This window comes from Danio aesculapii, chromosome 4 (assembly GCF_903798145.1).
Source record: "Danio aesculapii chromosome 4, fDanAes4.1, whole genome shotgun sequence".
NCBI classification, from domain to species: Eukaryota; Metazoa; Chordata; class Actinopteri; order Cypriniformes; family Danionidae; genus Danio; species Danio aesculapii.
The window spans coordinates 18548888-18565507 of record NC_079438.1 but is presented as its reverse complement, the minus strand read 5'-3'; the positions used below and the strand labels follow the sequence as shown (position 1 = coordinate 18565507).

At 37.9% G+C, this 16620-nt stretch overlaps 1 protein-coding gene across 1 annotated transcript in view; it reads right to left on the bottom strand.

The window, feature by feature from the left end:
- Positions 1-16620, bottom strand: part of LOC130222020 (gastrula zinc finger protein XlCGF57.1-like) — a 752525-nt gene that overhangs the window by 433118 nt on the left and 302787 nt on the right. The gene's annotated exons all lie outside the window — the stretch shown is intronic.

Sequence of the window (16620 nt, the reverse complement as noted above, 5' to 3'; positions counted from 1 at the left end):
CCTCAAGTCCAGCTGCTTCACCCTCAAGTCCACCTGCTTCCATTTGACCAAAACGCTATCTTTCTCCCAGGTGGTCACATCGCTTCTGGTGATGATTCCTATGGGCTAATCGACAGCACTCTGCTATATATTTAGTGCTTTGATTTCCCACTGCGGACGCGCCATCGAATAAAAGAAAACTGTGACTTTATAGGGCTTCTGAAGGATTGCAATGATTAGTACTACACAGAACCGGCAAAGCTGACGTAAGGAAATTCGCTCTAAACCCTCCAGGTGCAACCAGCTTTGCAATAAAAGCCACTGTGAAAGGCATGAAAACAGAAGTGGATAATGCGGGCATCGATCCAGCTACCTCTCTCATGCATGCTAAGCGACCGTTCTACCATTTAAGCTAATTCCCCTTTTCACAATCAAAATTGAACATTTTAGACGTGGTCGAAAAAGAAAAAATAAGATCACATCTGTTCTGTGGTGGCTTCTTTGCCCTGCCTGCCATTTAGTCGTCAAATTGCCTAGAATGGCGTGCTTTTCTTTTGAAGGCCCTACCTAGTAATGCTCCAGTAAATGTGTGAGGAGCCCTGCATGCCGAATGACGAGCCTTGGATGGACCTTCTGCTACTTTCCTGAAAGGCCAGTTTTTTAATTCATCATCTTCATCTCGGGCAGCAGCTCTACACCATCTTGAGGTTCCATAATGTAATGGATAGCACTCTGCATCCAGCGATCTAAATTCAAATCTAGATGGGACCTGTTTTTTTTTGCCAGCACCGCACAAAAAAGCTAAAATAGCATTCTATTCCCTTGAAGGCCAGAGAATAACAGTTACTATGGGTTTTCTAGGACCCTCAAGTCCAGCTGCTTCACCCTCAAGTCCACCTGCTTCCATTTGACCAAAACGCTATCTTTCTCCCAGGTGGTCACATTTTTTTTTCTTTTATTATACTGTTCAAAATTCATACAATTCACTTATTTATACAGATTACACTTAAGACAAAACATTAAAAAGGTCCATTTTACATCATAGCTTCACAACAATGTGTTGTTGTTTTTTTACATAAAATGTTGCAAGTTGTATTCCTTAAAAGGTAAAATCACATTTTAAAAAAGACATTTTTATTCCTGTGTCATTTAAAATCTTTGTGACTTCTTGAGTAAAAACATCATAAAAAGCCTCCTGCATTTCCTCTAACTTAAAATAATAAAATAGACATTCAAAATATTTCTCCACCTTCCTCTTAAACACATTCCACACATTTAATAAAACTTTTTCCTTTTTTGCTACAACTCTTCTCTCCCGTGTTGCACTTTTCATTAAAATCACAAGTAAATTTATGAGTTTTTATTACCACATTCTTTGTTCAGCCCCAACAGTAACACCTTTTCCCACTCTAGATTGTCGTCTCTTTCTCCTTTCAAAGTTAAAATCATGCTTTTGCATTTCTCATTAAAATCTTTTAACTCATTACAATATAAAAACAAGTGTAAAAATCCTTCATCTGCATCTTGACACACTTTACATGTGACACTTTCCTCCATCCCTATTTTGTTTAAAATGACATCTGTAAACACTGCTTTACTCCTGATAAAATATTCTAAATTCTCCAGTTTTGACTGTACAAATTTGTCATTTATATTATCCCATATATTGTCTTCATTTACATCTTTAAACAGCCGTATCCAGTACTGATTTGCACCAGGTTTCTTAAAAACCCCATCTCTAAAAAACCCATAAATCATTTTCACTGTACAATCTTTAAAATCCCACCATTCCTCTCCAAATCTTACACTCACATCTTTACTTGGTTTATTTTCTTCCATGTTTTCTATTCTTGTTAACCATTCTGCAGGTATGGCATTTTTAATTATGTCGTATTCCTTTATTAAGTCTTGTCTGTTAAAATCCTCCTTTGCTTCATCCATCACATCAATAACATACTGCACCGGTAAAAATCCTTTCTTAAATTCATATAAAATATCCCTTACTCTTGTTATTCCCACCTCCCACCATTTCCTAAAAAACACCACTTTCTCTTGATTAAGAATGTCACTGTTTAAGAATAAAGGCTGATTTAAAATGTTCTCGCCTCCTTGTATATTAAAATGTACACAAGTTAAAAATTTCCCCCATGCTCCAATCAATTCTTTATAAAAATCTGGTAGACCCTCTGTCATGAATGTTTTCATCCTCATCCATAAAATATTATCTCCCAGATTAAAATTCCCACTTTTACTTAAAAAATATTCCATTGTTCTTTTCCATGCTGCCTTATTTTCTTCATCCAAATATTTCTTTACCATTTTCACTCTTAAGCTGTTTTTTCTTTGTTCGACGTCTATTAAACCTAGTCCCCCTTTGCCCACTTCTCCAATCAACGTTGCATATGCTATCCTTGGAGGCTTCCCTTCCCATAAAAAATCTAAAAAACATTTTTTCAGCCTTTTTTCCATCCACAGTGGCATTGATGACACATATAAAATATTCCATAATTTAGAAACCATTAAAACATTCAATATTAAAACCCTCCCCTTCAAAGTTAAAGACATTAATTTCCAAAACCTCAGCCTTCTTTCAATCCCTCCTAACATTTCCTCCCACATAGTTGCTTCTGCTTTCTTTTCATCCCTCCCAACTACAATGCCTAAAATTTTAATTTCATCCATTTCCTTGAACGTAAAATGTCCAGATAAAGCCTCAGTTCCTCCAAATCTCAAATATACTGTTTTATCTTCATTTATTTTAGCTCCTGAACCCTTGCAAAAATGTTGGACCGTTTCCATTGCTTGCTTTACACTTGCCAGATCTTGTAGTATTAATGTAGTATCGTCAGCATATTGAAAATATTTTATTCACTCCCCCCTCTACCTCTATTCCTTTTATTCTTTCCTCATGCTTCACAGCTAATCCCAGTGGTTCTGCAACAAAGACATATAAAAGTGCAGATAACGGGCAGCCCTGTCTGATTGATCTTGTTATTTTAAAACAGTCCGTTAAAAAACCATTGCATTTTATCCTGGTTATAGCTCCTCTATATAAAATCTGAACCCACTTTATAAAATTTTCCCCAAAACCAAAACTCTTTAGCACTCCAAATAAAAAGTCATGCTCCACTCTATCAAAAGCTTTCTCGAAGTCCAGACTAATTAAAAGACCATCTTTCTTCTTATCATTTATATATCTTATTGTGTCTTTAATACTCATAGTTGTGTCAGCAATGTCTCGTCCTTTTATACTATATGCTTGGTTTGTTTTGATTATGCTTGGCATCACTTCCTTAAGTCTGTTAGCTAAAACTTTTGCTAAACTCTTAAAATCAGTATTGAGCATTGTTATAGGTCTATAATTTTTTAAATCTACTTTATCCCCCTTTCCTTTGTATATCACCTTCATTAAGCCCATCCCCATTCTTTTATTTACAGCTTCAATCAACGCGTGACGAACAGAACACCTTAAAGATGTTCTCTGATGAAGAGGTGGACCTGGATCTGTCACTCGAGGAAACCATAGAAACCTAGACTAAAATCCTTGGAAACCTTCGCGATCGACCAGATATCCAGTTTACAGCAGGACACCAGGGTCCTGCAGGAGGCAGCAGAGAAAGTAATGGAAGGAGACATGGCTGTCTTGAAGGCAGAGGTGGCCTCTTCTGAAAACGCTGGTTGCGGACCAAGGCCAACAGCTGCAGGAACTAAGGGACAGGCTGGAAAGGAACAGTGAGCCTGAAGTCCAAGAGATGCCTGCAACTTCAATGGACGACAACGCACTGAAAAAAAAAGCGAGATGAAGAAGAGCTTGACAGCCTTTTAAAACCGTTTTGGCCCGAGAAGGCGGATCCTGATGGCAGAATGACACCGAGACAGCAAGCGTTTTTTCAATTCATGTTGAATGACCTAATCATTACAGACCTCAGTAACCTGGAGAGTGACGCATCGCTGATGAAGTCGGAAGGAGTTAGACGGGCTGTATGGACAGAGGACTGTGTGTCAGATGACTACCTGAAACAAAAAATTAAGCAGTACGTTAAAGAAAGCCACACCGAAATATTACTGAAAAGAGAACGGGAAAGACTAAAGAATTTGGTGGGAAAAAGAAAAGTTTAAAGGTTGACCTGTGTGGTGTATTTGCTGTGATAAGGGGGGGGGGGGGGTGTTGATGTGTGTTGGGGGTTCTGCATGGGGTTTTTGAGTGTTCTTTTATACATGTAAAATAGTTCCGAGTGAGAAAAAACAAGCTGAAAGTGCACTTGTAGAGATGTAACTCAATAAACATTTAGAATTGAGACTGTCGCTGTCACCGGACGGTAGCTTCGCTGCGTTTGTTTGGAGTTTAGATTCGCAATTTACATTTTTATCACAAAATACCTTCTCATTCACTAAATATTTATCTCTCCTACTTGGGGTGAACAATCCCTTAACACACTTATACAAACAAATCTACTTTTAAACGTTTTGTCTCCCAAGCATCCACCTGGTGTTTGTAGCTTTAGCCTGCTAGCACCTGCTTTAGCCTGCTAGCACCGCTGGAGAAGCATCGATGGAGGCGCTGGAGCTGGAAGCAGTGGAGTCCCAGATTCGCTCACTGGAGACGAAGCGAGAGGGCATCAGGGCTCTGCTCTTAACCTGTACTCGCTCGTCTGAGGTATGTGTTCGATACAACGACAATCCTCCTGCCTCCTCAACCCCGTGTGCTTCTCTGTCCAGGCCCAGCGCACCGAGGACGCGGTTCACTCAGGCGTCGTTCACACCGACACCCGGCTACCACGGCCCCTGGATGCAGCCGCGTAAGGTGCTTACCAGGTCCCGGGGCAGAACGTCTCCTCCTCCGGTGTTCGAGATCCCCAAGGAGAACCGCTTCGCCCCTCTCCGCGAGACGGGTCGCGATGTGGCCATCATTGGCGACTCAATCGTGCGCCACGTCGGCTCCGCTTCCTCCAAAGGTAACAAAGTACGCACTTTCTGCTTCCCTGGTGCTCGAGTTAAGAATATTTCTGCACAGATACCTACTATCCTGAGCGCTGCCGAGAGCCTCGGTGCCGTCGTCCTCCACGTGGGGACGAACGATACCGGGCTCCGGCAGACGGAGATCCTGAAGAAGGACTTCAGGAGCCTGATCGAGACGGTTCGACGCACCTTGCCCGCCACGCAGATCATCGTTTCTGGACCGCTTCCTACCTACCGCCGAGGAAATGAAAGGTTCAGTAGACTTTTTGCTCTGAATGAATGGCTATTTACATGGTGTGAAGAACATAAATTGCTCTTTGCTAATAACTGGAATCTTTTCTGGGAGCGTCCTAGGCTTTTCCGCGCTGACGGGCTGCACCCCAGTCGAGCTGGAGCTGAACTCCTGTCAGACAACATCTCCAGAATACTTCGCTCTATCTGACTAGTAAGTAAAAATTCACAATTTAGCCATACAGACTCCTATTCGTCCCACACAAATAACAGTAATGCATACCTGGCTAACCCCATACAGACTGTCTATTCCTCGTATTATTAGATCAAGAAATAAATGTACTGTCTGCTCCAGAAATAATCTATTAAGAATTAAACCAGAAAAAACACTAAAAGTGAAAATACAAATTTCATGAAGCTTGGTCTCCTAAACATCAGGTCACTAGCACCTAAAGCACTTATCATAAATGAAATAATAACAGATAACAATCTTAATGCACTCTGTCTCACTGAAACCTGGCTGAAACAAAATGACTGTATTAGTTTAAATGAAGCAACTCCTCCAGGATTCCTATATAAACATGAGGCTCGTCAAACTGGTCGTGGTGGTGGAGTTGCATCAATCTTTAGTGATATTCTTAATGTTAATCAGAGAAACGGACTTATGTTTAGCTCCTTTAAAGTATTAGCGATTAATGTTATGCTTCCGGACACTATGCAAAAACCTATGTTATCTCTCGCTCTAATCACCATATATAGACCCCCAGGACCCTATGTCAATTTTCTAAAAGAGTTTTCTGATTTTATCTCTGAGTTACTAGTTAAAACTGATAAAATAGTAATTGTAGGAGACTTTAACATCCACATAGATGACGCGAACGACACATTAGGGCTCGCGTTTATGGATTTACTACATTCACTAGCGATAAAGCAAAACGTTATTGGTCCAACCCATCACTTAAAGCATACACTAGATCTAATTCTGTCTTATGGAATTGAGGTCATTGATGTAGACATTATACCACAAAGGGATGATATTACAGACCACTACCTCTTACTATATAAGCTGTGTTTACCTGAAATTAGCAGATCCGCTCCAATATATCGCCCTAGTAGAACTATTGTTCCATCCACCAAAGATGAATTTATAAATAACTTACCTGATCTTTCTCTACTTCGAAATGCACCCGAAAACGCAAATGACCTTGATGTAGTAACCAGCAGTATGGATGCCATCTTTACTAGCACTCTAAATACTGTGGCACCCATCAAACTAAAAAAGGCTAGAGAGAATAAGACTACACCATGGTATAATAGTCATACCCGCGCTCTCAAAACAGCAACCCATGCCCTGGAACGTAAATGGAAAAAAACTCATTTCGAAGTTTTTAGAACTGCGTACAAAGACAGTATGTCCAGCTATAGGAGGGCTCTAAAATCTGCCACGGCTGAGCACCTCCGCAAACTGATAGAAAATAATCATAACAATCCTAGATTCTTATTTAACACCATTGCTAAATTAACAAATAATAGGCCATCTTTGGAACAAAATGTTCCACCACAAATTAGTAGTGATGACTTCATGATTTTTTTCAGTGATAAAATAGAAGGCTTTAGACAGAAAATAAGAGATATTAAACTTTCTGCACCGCCTTATACTTCAGATCCAGTAAACATCCCACCGAATCAAAATAACCTACAGTGCTTCAAAATCATAGAACAGGAAGAGCTAGATAAAATTATAAATAGTTCTAAACCAGCTACGTGTATGTTGGATCCAATTCCAACTAAAGTTACTGAAAGAATTGCTACCTGTTATAGGAAAACCTCTTCTTAACGTTATGAACTCTTTTTTATCTTTAGGCCATGTTCCAAATCCTTACAAGTTAGCTGTCATTAAGCCTATTAATAAGAAACCACAACTGGACCCCAGCAACTTAGCTAATTATAGGCCTATTTCAAATCTTCCATTTATGTCTAAAATGCTAGAAAAAGTTGTTTCTGCTCAATTATGCTCCTTTCTGCAGACGAACAATGTTTTTGAAGTGTTTCAGTCAGGTTTCAGAGCTCATCACAGTACAGAAACTGCATTAGTGAAAATAACCAACGATTTACTCTTAGCTGCTGACCAAGGGTGCATCTCGCTATTAGTTTTACTCGATCTTAGTGCCGCATTTGACACCATTGACCACGGTATCCTCATAAATCGCTTAAAGTCTACAGGTGTCCAGGGACAGGCTCTACAATGGTTTAAGTCATACTTATCTGACCGTTACCAGTTTGTGAATATTAATGGACAGCCTTCACAAGTCAGCCCAGTAAAGTACGGGGTGCCTCAAGGATCAGGTTTTAGGCCCTTTGCTGTTTACAATATACATGCTACCTCTGGGAGACATTATTAGAAGACATGGGATCAGCTTTCACTGCTATGCAGATGATACTCAATTATATATTTCAACTAAACCTGACGAGATGTCTAAACTGTCCAAGCTAATTGAGTGTATTAAAGCTGTTAAAGACTGGATGACCAACAATTATCTTCTCTTAAACTCACACAAAACAGAATTATTACTTATTGGGCCTAAATCCTGTACACAACTGATCTCACAACTTGACCTACAATTACAGGGATACAAAGTTAGTGTTAGCTCTACTATAAAAGATCTGGGTGTCATATTAGACAGCAATTTAACTTTTAAAAATCATATATCCCATGTCACAAAAACTGCTTTCTTTCATCTAAGAAATATTGCTAAGTTACGAAGTACGCTATCCATCTCTGATGCAGAAAAGCTAGTCCATGCTTTTATGACTTCTAGGCTGGACTACTGTAATGCACTGTTTGCTGGCTGCCCAGCATCCTCTATTAACAAACTTCAATTAGTACAAAATGTAGCTGCCAGAGTTCTTACCAGGTCTAGAAAATTGATCACATCACCCCAATTTTATCCTCCTTACACTGGCTGCCTGTTAAGTTTCGTATTGAATTTAAAATATTGCTTCTTACATATAAAGCTTTAAATAATCTAGCTCCTGTTTATCTAACCAATCTTGTGTCTCGCTACAATCCAACCCACTCTTTAAGATCTCAAAACTCAGGGCTTCTGGTAGTACCTAGAATAGCAAAGTCGAGAATAGGAGGTCGAGCCTTCTCATTTATAGCTCCTAAACTCTGGAATAGCCTTCCTGATAACGTCCGAGGCTCAGACACACTCTCCCGATTCAAAACTACATTAAAGACCAATCTGTTCAGTAAAGCATACACTCAGTGCACCACTTAGCGGGCTTCCACACGGGTTTCTGCACCTTGTTTATATACACTATGAACAGCAGCTACGCTAATTATTCTCTTTATTCTCCATTTCCACCTGGGGATACTCTTCCCGAGGCCCTCAGACTATGCAGAGTGACTGATTCGATCCAAGACCAACGACGAGATGATCCCAAGGTTTCCATATCCTGGACCAGGCCGTATCCTGAGCAGCTACTGTGGTGGTCATGGAGGAGTGGATAACATGAGACTGATTCCTGTGATGCTCCAGGGACAGACGAGTCTTCGCTGAGGCCAGCTTCCAGCCTCCACCGCTGAGACTGCAGCTCTGCACAAGATGTTTGGCCTGCAGAGAATTTAAAATGGTCATGCCCAACTGACTCTTGTTTCTCTCAAGGATTTTTTCTTCACTTTCGCCAATTAGTGAAGTTTTTTTCCCTCTCCGCTGTCGCCACTGGCTTGCATGGTTCGGGATCTGTAGAGCTGCGCATCATTGGATTTGCTCTTCAGTGTTTGGAGCTAAACTGAGCTGAACTTAAACACTAAAAACTGAACTACACTGTTCCTATTTACTAAGACCTTTAATGTGAAGTTGCTTTGACACAATCTACATTGTAAAAGCGCTATACAAATAAAGGTGAATTGAACTGAATTGAATATCATATATAAACACTATTCTGTTTTACGGCTTTAATATGTACTTTAGCTTTAGTTTTCTAAAATTTAACCAATATTTTAGCACATCAAAATTAATTAAATGACATGTCTTTGATTAAAACATTATGAATCAGGAATTGTTCGTAAAAAAAAACAATCACCCAACAAATGCAACACTATCATGCAATGTTTTTGAGTTTAAATTAGCATCTGTGAATGCTGATTTGAATAATTAAAAAATATTAAAAGCACATTAAAGATGATACAGATGAGATAAAACATTCACAAAGCTGTATCTTATGGAAAAACACCAATTGATATGTACTGCATGAGATTCAGTAAAAAATAAAGCAGATTTTACAAATCTAAATTGCAGAAGAAAAATTTCAGAAGAAGAATTTTACAAAAAAGTTTATACATATCGGTGCTGTTAAAAGAACATTTTGCTGCATACATTTTTTGACTCAAATAACAAAAGCTAAGATTATCACATTCACAAAAGTTAAACTAAAATACACAACACTTGTTTGTTGCACCCACGATGAACAATGATTCTAATACACTCCATTTTATTCTCTATCACAAGCTGCTTTTTCATTGTTGCGCCTAAAGTGAACATGCCAGTGTGAGCCAAGGCCAGTCACATTTCCAAAGTCAATTCTAGGGCCTGATCAGGCCAAAGCGGGGTTTCCTTGAGGCCAGCGGCTGGCCTTTTTTTAGGCCCACTGAATACCTTGGCCAAATATACATTGAAATGTATTTTGAAATAAAATACCAAATACTTCACTTTTCAGTGTATCCAAAGAAACTACAAACACAACATGCATCATTAAAGCCACAAGCGGCATTATGGGAGTTTTTTTTTTCTTTTCTTATTTATTTCCCAAACAATGTTTAACAGCAAGGAAATGTTCACAGTATGTCTGATAATGTTTTTTCTTGTGGAGAAAGTCTTATTTGTTTTATTTTGGCAAGAATAAAAGCAGTTTTTAAGAACCATTTTCAGGACAAAATTATTAGCCCCTTTAAGCTAGATTTTTTTTCGACTGTCTACAGAACAAACCATCGTTATACAATAACTTGCCTAATTACCCTAACCTGCCTAGTTAACCTAATTAACCTAGTTAAGCCTTTTAAAGTCACTTTAAGCTGTATAGAAGTGTCTTGAAAAATATATAGTCAAATACTATCATCATGGCAAAGATAAAATAAATCAGTTATTAGAGATGAGTTGAAAAAAAAAATCTCTGTTAAATAGAAATTGGGGAAAAAAATGAACAGGGGGGCTAATAATTCTGACTTCAACTGTGTATATGTGTGTGTGCGTGTGTGTGCGTGTGTATATATATATATATATATATATATATATATATATATATATATATATATATATATATATAAAATTACATTGTAAAATACATTCTGAAGGAGAAATATGTAACATTAATATATAATAACATTTATAAAAATAACAAAATAAAATTTTCAAGCTGGACAAGTGGCAGGACAGGTTCTGACTCCAGTACATCATTTGCTCTCTTTGTTTTATGCTAAAACGTCTCATGAATGGGTACTTATATGCTGATGAGATCAAGGCTGGGGAAAATGCAGTTTACCCTGCTGACAACAACACTTCATTTGCATGCTTTGTCTAGACTGTCTCCACCTATATGTATCAATCTCTGTACAAATGTATTTAAACTGAGAGCCTGCTGAACAAGTAGAGATCTTTCTATGAACGCCACAGCTACACAGAGTTCTTATTAAAGGATTCTGCTATAAAGATACCCAAAAGCTCTCTGGGTTTGTCTCATCTTAGAAATTCACAACAAGCCAGAATTTATGGCTAACATTAAAACACATCCACAATGGACATAATGTTGACACACAGGCAAAAAAATTATGGTTAAACTATTATATCAATAATAGTCATGCTTATTTATACACATTTGTGCCACATGTAGAAGTTTAACCTAACTAAAACTGAAGGTTTACTACTAAGCTTTTTTTTTTAAATGTACACATAATAATAAGTGGTCTTTTGCTGCCATCTAGTGGTTACATTGATAATTTCAAACAAAATGAATCTTGATGAATGTTTTTAACAGTTGTAAATCTCAAACTCCTTTAAATTTTGTTTTCAAGAGTTCACACTTAGATATTGCTTGATAATAATAGCAGGTTTGACATGCTGTCCGGGAAGAGAATCCTAACCTCGGGGATAACTGAGCCCTGGGCTCTATTTATAGTGAGTTTGGAATGATCCAGTTGGCTTACTAATGATTACAGATGAGAGACCAGCCGCGATCAATCATATCACATGCTCCTCTCAAAATTAGTTTGTGAAACCTCACAACACATTAATTTAATTATAGCAGCTCTTAATCAAGTTTATTAAGTCAAATTTCGAAATCACTTAATGTCCTTACTAATTTAAATTAGTTTTTTATTTAATTAATTCGCAATCAAGTTTTTATTTTTTTTTAATTCTTCAGGTATTTAATTACCTCGCAGGACAGTGCTCCCCCTTGAGATTGGTTGATGCAATTCGACAGTGTAACCTGTGAGTGGCTGTAACTGAACTCAAGTCATCATTAAACCTACCATACTAGAGCAGTAGCCTCAGATTAGCCAAACCCTGAAGGAAAATTAGGATTTTCCTCTCTACTTAGGGTAATTAGTTATCTTGATAACAAAATAAACCAACCCCTTTAATGTATTGACTCAACAGTGAAACCACTTAGTTAATCTTGTAATTTGAAAAATTGACCCACTTCTATTCTTTCTTCTCTTCCAGTTAACTACTGCTGCCATTTTGGGATTGTACCTGTGTCAATCATGAAAGCAGAGAACGTTAGAAACATTTAACAGATGTTGTGAAACTTAAACATTTCATGTAAAATAATCTGACTCTCTCTCTACCCTTTCTTGCCATAGGACGCTACCAAGTCAAGGACGAAATGGGTCAACCAGAAGAAGGGCGTTTTCAAATTTGATTTTAGATTCGCAAACAAAAGTGGTCCACTTGGTGTATGGTGTCAATCCTTATGAGTAAGAAACCAATACTGTCAATGTTACTGTACTTTCTTTTGTATCAGAGGAAATTTAATAAAAATCACAGTCCTGGCGCCTCATGTACTAAGACTTGCATTGAATCAATAGACGAATTACCATGTTTGTAAACATTCAGGATGCACACGCAGCAAGGTGGCAGAAAAAACCTGGAGCGCAAGCATTTACAGCGAGGGAATGACATGCGATGGAGTACAGTTTGTTGTTGTCTTAGAAATAAGTTATATTGATTACATATTATCTATATTATTTACATAATGCTTTCAGCATATTATAACAGCTCATCACCCAATGATAAGCACAGTTATTCAGCAAAATTAATGTTAAAGTAAGCGGCGGTCATCTGACAGGTCTATTTGCGATAGCCCCCTCCCAATGGATATAGCATAAGACAAAATGGCCAAGCATCCAGCCCGAAATATACACTCCCCAATATCTCACTGAAGCTCCAAGTGTTTTAACAAGAAAAAAGTTAAAGGCCTACAAGCCTTTGGATGCCAACAATGTTGGTCTGTGTGGTCATGTGGAAGAAATAATGTTCCATGATTACCAGATTCAAAACTTTGTAGTGCTAAAAAAAACCGAGTTAAATTAATACAAGGCCTGGGTAATAATCATCAACACGCAAAACAACTGCATGCTGACAGCGAATTTTACCTGTAAGGCAGGTTATGTGAACTTACACATAGAGGTAAAGTTGGTTTTATAATCGCACATCAGACTTTCTGCTTAATAATATAATTTCATAAAAGTATTATTTGCAAACTTTAAATAGCGAAATCATATTAGCAGCCAGTGACTATCAAAGTACAACATTGTTCACAGTCAAATGAACAGTGTTAATGTTGTTTTCAAGTCACACTTGCAGGTTATTTCAGACCGAATATTCAAAGTGCCGTGGTAAATGATATAGGGAGTGTGTCTCAAGTTGTCACTGAATGAATGTGTGAATATAAAACCAACTTTACCTTAATAACTTACACGTTCACGTTTCAGTCGTAGCATTCAGTGTCCGCAGTTTAATGAACCATATGTAACTGTTTTTGCTCAAATCATTGCTGCAATCAAAAACGAGTAAGGTGTATGATTCAGCATAGCGTAAGTTTACCTGATATTACATGAGAATTTGGCATCCCACCGCACAACACGACATGTTTGCTATTGCCACCGGTCTCTTTTTGCAACCGGGAACTCGTGTGACGTCATGTGTGACGTAGGTTGGTAATTCCTTTATATTAAAACATTGCGTACAGCCAAAAATGTAAATGTGCGTACGCAGTAAAAAATTCAGATGTATGAAACACTGCGTACGTGGAATCCTACGCATATTCTCTTTGTACATCTGAATTAACGTGAAACTGAGCGCACGTGCACGAGTGCAAAACCCCTCTCTGCCTCCTTCTCCGTATAAATATGGTAATGACTCTACTTTGGCAAAACCAAACGAAAAAGCAATGGCAAAAGCAAGCAAGATGAGAAACTTCACAGAATGTGAATTGGAGGTGCTCCTATCGGAGGTAGACCGGAAAAAAATGTTATTTGCAAGTTTGTCCACCGGAATTAATAACAAAAGAAAAAAAATAGAAGAGTTTAGCTGACGCAGTTAATGCAGAGGGGTCTGAACATCGCACTGTGAACGAATGAAAAAAGAAATGGTCCAATGTAAAGGTGCAGGTTAAGAGGAGAACAGCGGCGAACCGTCAAAGTGTGGACTGAACAGGCGGGGGAACAGGGGATGCTGAACTAACACCCTTTGAGGACAGAGTTGCCTCAATTGTGGGTGACTCTTTACTGTCTGGAGTAGTATCCGTGTCTGTGGGAGACACAGATGTATTAGAGGAACACTTTGTTAGTGCGGTATAGCAGCACCCCTCCGCTCTTATCAAGGCAGCGCCACTGGCATTTCAGCTGCCCAATCGCCCACTCTACAACTGACCGGTGGTGAGAATGGGCATCATTGTATCTGCGCTCTGGTCAGTTTGTGGGTTGTTGAGGGGGTTAACACCCTAATTTGCAGTTAAAAATTAGCCAAAAAATAAAAATAAAATAAATAAATAAACTTAGCTTGAATAATATCTTTAAATTCATCACTCACCAAGCCACCGATCGCGCACCCTGCCACCTTGGAGCCTCCTCGCTGTCTCTCTTTCCAAATTTGGAACCAACTCAGCACGAGGCTCCAAGAGGACAGTTTAAAATTTGAAGCGGCTAATAAGCCAGTCATCATTGTGGGCCAGAAAATCACTGTGATCCCTAAAAAATGCGTTCCCTTCGTACTCGACCATTGACAATGTCCTCTAATAAAGCCAACACTGCCATTTTCATAGTCTAAGAGTTTTGTATACATTTGCAAATGCTTTTATATGTTCTAAACTACATAATTGGTAAAATATATATATATATATATATATATATATATATATATATATATATATATATATATATATATATATATATTGTGTCAATTAACCCATTTTATCAATTATAAATTCATAGCAATGTTTTTCACGTGTTGCGATACTTTGTAGTGTGCAATGTAACATAATTGCCTCTAGGAGTCGCCAATGGAAAATAACAAACACACACAAGAAATACACATACGCCAGACATGAAGTTGCGTGGACCAATGCACATTCTCACATTAATTTCATCATTAGTAAATCCAAACGTGAGCGTGAAACTTGGCGAATGCAAAGTTTTTGTGCGTATGCAGCGTTGATTCATGAGGCCCCTGGTGTTTAGAGATCCCCATTTCCAACTTCCAGCCTAGAAGCATTCTTTCACCTCATGCTTGACAAAAGCTAAAGGGAACATTGTTTCTAGGAACCTGGAAGCAGCCAATTATCGCTCTACTCCTTATCAGTGGTCTTCTCTTTCTCTGTTTTCTAGCTGTGCTAACTGTGTGTGTTTACTGACTGTCAGAGGTGGAAAGTAATGAATTACATTTACTCACATTACTGTACTTAAGTAGTTTTATTGAGAATTTGTACTTTTTAGAGTAGTGTTTAAAATCTGTAATTTTACTTTTACTTATGATTTGCCTTAAGTATTGTACTTCGCTACATTTTAAATCATATCCATTACTGAGTGAAAAATAAATATATAAAGAAATGCAATGGAAAAAGAAAAAGTTTAGGAGGAGTTTAGAAAATTCATCAGCAAAATGCCTGCCAACCCCAGCAATGACAAGATAAGCTACTGTATGTGGCTCATTATTAATTTTAGCCATGCCTCTGCCCTTATAGGCGTAATATGGAACTTTATGATGCAGAAAATAACACATCGAAAGTTTAGAATGCTTAAAAGCATCTCCAATCCACTGTTTAATATATTCATGTAATGTTTGCACTTAGATGGAAATCTCCTCACAAACGCCAAAGTCTGATAATCTTCTGTAGAAATTATCTTATGCTGACATTTTTCCTACTCTTAGTGGTGCACATTCCACATAGTGCGCATTGTATATGGTTGCCATGACAGCTTATAAACATAAGCATGATAGCTTAATAAATATGCTTGATTCTCTTTTTTTATGTTGAACACAAAAGAAGATGTTTGTAAGAATGCTGTATTCATTGACCTCCATAGTATTTTTTTTCCTGCTATTAAAGTCATATACATAAATATATTAGGAACGATTTTTATCACCAAAACAACACGTCTGAAACAGTGTGTTGTAGAGGTGCACAATTCTGGCTAAAATCAGGATCGCGATTTTTTTGCTTAAAGTAAAGATCGCGATTTTCTCACAATTCTGTAGATGTAAAATAAAGGTTATTATGAGTGGGCTATTATTATTGTTATTTCTCAAACATATGGTAAAGCTACAATAGTATTATGTGTAGGTCTACTGTTGGTTAAAATGCAAAATTTTGTATAGACTTGAACAGATATTAAATTGGCCCTGATCATTAATGCACAGTAAAGTGATCACATCAGAATACAGCTATTCATAATTCTGAAGTTGAATTATTATGTTTGAGACATATGCTTGCAATCTGTTATTGACAACATGATTAGACCATTTTTTTTCTACTGGTAAAATCAGACATTTGTCATTATCAGATTCCCTCTTGCATTATATTCAACATTATAAAGGCTAGAGTAATTATACTGACACAGTTAAACATTTATTCTCATGCACAACACTTTGTGTTCGCCAAGAAAGAAAAAAACATATCAAATACTTGTCGTAATCATAATTCTATAATGCGATATGATCATTTAAGTGTTGCGCGTGCTTTCGGTTTCATTTTCACTACTAAGTGCGGTTCACTTCCTGCGGAGCTCTCAAACAATCACTCTGTTTCACAAACAATGTTATTTACAACTGTATTACCTGTTATTCACAGCCTATACAAGTTCTGTTCATTAAAGTAGACTTCATTCACATGCGCGAGCTGCCTTCTCTGAGGTAACAGCTCACGGTCAGCAGCTCACGTCACGTGTGA